This window comes from Rutidosis leptorrhynchoides, chromosome 4 (genome assembly GCF_046630445.1).
Source record: "Rutidosis leptorrhynchoides isolate AG116_Rl617_1_P2 chromosome 4, CSIRO_AGI_Rlap_v1, whole genome shotgun sequence".
In the NCBI taxonomy this organism is placed as follows: Eukaryota; Viridiplantae; Streptophyta; class Magnoliopsida; order Asterales; family Asteraceae; genus Rutidosis; species Rutidosis leptorrhynchoides.
This window is the reverse complement of record NC_092336.1, coordinates 408,029,056-408,032,049: the sequence shown is the minus strand read 5'-3', so window position 1 is coordinate 408,032,049 and position 2,994 is coordinate 408,029,056. Positions and strand designations below refer to the sequence as shown.

Here is a 2,994-nt window from a genome sequence, read left to right as displayed (position 1 = left end):
TAAAGAATGAAATAGTTAAGCCACCGAGAGTTTGAATCACCAAACTTTAAAAATTCAACATTGAAACAGTGAAATCCAATGGCCTATAAAAGGCAACTCGATCAGTAGCATAATACACACACTCAGCGCATCTTTTCCTTTTCAATTCAATTTCAATATTTAATATTTTAGTTTTAATATTTTATCTAAAGTAGTAGTAGTAAGTGGTGTAATTCAAGTTTACGGGTATTGTAGTACTGCTTTTCTACCATTCCAAATCATTGTAAGTCTCCAAGTCCCAACTTTATTAATATTATTAAGTATTGTTATTATCGTTATTATTTATTATTACCATCGTTATTATTATTGTCGTTATTATTATTGTTACTATTTTTATTATTATTATTGTCATTTATTATTATCGTCGTTATTATTTATTGTTCCTATTATTATTGTTATCATTTATTATTATTATTGATATCATGCCCACTTTATATAATTTATATTTTTATGCCGTTATAATGTCCAACTAAAGACCCATAGTGGTGACTAAAATGTAGAACCTCTGGACGAATGGATTGAACCATATTATAATATTATGATGTAACTTTGACTATTTAATATTAAGTTTAATCACTGACCCATTGTTATATAATTTAATATTTTCACCCCTATCACATAATTTATTAAATTGATAAGCGAAAGTTTATTAAATTTACATAAATTGTGCTTCAACACCTCAGTGATCTAGACAGACATATGGACAAATTATTGACAACAATTTAAAAGTGTGATTCGGTGGTTTGGATAATATTATAGTTTATATAATCGTGTAATTATAAAAAGGGAAGACCGTTATAATTTTGGTATTAGCGAAAGTTAAAACCGGATTAAATCTCAATTTGAATAGTCGGGGTATAATTTAATTCGCTAAAACAAGATCTAACGAAAGTTAGATTTAATTTTAGTTAATTAAATCTTTATAAATCGAAAGATAAAATATAAGGATATATATTAAAACATCGTAACCGGACTTAAAAACAATCCATAATCCAGATGGGACATATTTTAGTAGCCACTACTTTACCTTATTTTAAATCTCATCAATTTCACTTTTTACTACATATAGTAAATTTAATTACTTTTTACCATTTTGCTATATTGCCATGAAAAACCTTATTTCTTCTATTTTGTCAAATTAGTTAAATTGTATTTTTTTATTGTCGTTAATTTAGTTATTTCATTTTAGTTAAATTTAATTTCCGTTCAATTAAGTAGTAAACCCTAATCCAAAATCCCCCTTTTAAATAGTTTAACTTTTAGCGATTAAAACCTTGAAAACTCCATCTCCCTGTGGAATGAACCGGATTTACCAACGAACTATTACTATACGGATAGGACAAAGTTGCCTATATGTGTGAAATCAATCCTAAATCATAAAAACGCCATATAATCACAACCAATTCGTGTAATAATTTCAATCTAAATCCGATCAAAATAAAAGGACACGATCGAGCACGCACATCAACTTTTTGGCGTCGCCGCCGGGGAAAGTTGGCAGTTAAATAAATAGATAATTTTTCTGATTCGTAATAGTAGTTGAATTTGTACGTGGACTGTGTTATTGGAGCCAAACATTACCCAATTATTTTGGGACCAAACGAATCCTGCCCCTCTACTGCATCTTTTGGCTATTCGAAACGTGGGCAAAATCAGAAGGAAAATCTGTTTGTTTAAAGGTTTTTATCATTGTTTTTATGTTATTCGATCCTTTCGTGAAAATTCATTTTCAAGAAAGTTCAATGTTTATACACTTAGTGAATAAATCCTTCAAGGCTACATAAAATTTAGTAATTGTATGACCCGTTCAGGAAATCCTAAACTCGTTGCACTTAATCCAGAACCTGAAAGAGGCTTGATCAAAAGATTAAAACAGGAAAAACAAAAAAAAATTAGGTATTATTAGTAAACCGAAAACACCGAAAAATATCAAAAGCCAAGTAGGAAACACTAGTGGTCAACCAAAAATCAAAATTGAACCTGAAACCATCGTCATTAAAGAAGAAATGGCTGAAGTAACACCTGATCCAAATGATCTACCAATGTGGAATACCAGACAAACTGCTCCCCCTCTCGCTCTTGCACCTATAAGAAGACCTGAAATTGAGGCTGAAAACTGGGAAGTCAAGGGGCAGTTTATGCACATGGTTCGTGAGAACCAATTCGACGGAAGACTTAATAATAATCCGATAGAACATCTAGAAGCTTTTGAAGATTTATGTGAACTGTATAAAAACAAAGATGTTTCTTCAGATGCATTTAAGTTAAGAACTTTTCCATACTCTTTAATCGGATACGCAAAAGCATGGTTGAAAGCATCAAAACCTGATTCTATCACAACTTTCAGTGAATTAAGAGATAAATTCATTACCCGATTTTTCCCACCGGCAAAAGCCGAAAGACTTAGAACTGAAATCACCACTTTTAAACAAAAGTCGGATGAAACTCTTTATGATGCATGGGAAAGATTAAAAAGAATGTTACGAAATTGTTCGCAACACGGATTGCAAAAAGGGCAAATAGTACAAACTTTTTATCGTGGTATTGATGAACATACTCGTGGTATATTAGATTCCTCCGCTGGAGGAGTATTTATGTATAGATCACCAAATCAAGCGTATGACATGTTAGAAGACATGTCAGTTCATACTTTTGAATGGAAACCGTCTAGAGATCAACAACCTAGAAGGACGGTGCCAAGCCTTGAAGAAAATGAAGACAACAACACAACCATAGCTTCACTGTCGAATCAATTCAAAAAGTTTGGAAGAGAAATAGAGAAACTAAATTCAACAATTTTAGCATTGCAAGTAGGCTGTGAAATCTGTGGACAGCCACATTTCACGAAAGATTGTGATATCAATGATCGGCCAATGAACTCAGTAGCACAAGTTAATTTTATGGCCAATCAAAGACAAGGCAATTTTCAAAGAGGGAATTCTAATTATCAACCTA

The 2,994-nt window shown here is 31.5% G+C and overlaps 1 non-coding gene across 1 annotated transcript; it reads right to left on the bottom strand.

The window, feature by feature from the left end:
* Positions 1–2,438: 2,438 nt before the first annotated feature.
* On the bottom strand, positions 2,439–2,545 carry LOC139846347 (small nucleolar RNA R71). The gene has a single exon (XR_011759061.1). It is a non-coding gene; the product is annotated as a small nucleolar RNA R71 (small nucleolar RNA).
* Between the last annotated feature and the right edge of the window lie 449 nt (positions 2,546–2,994).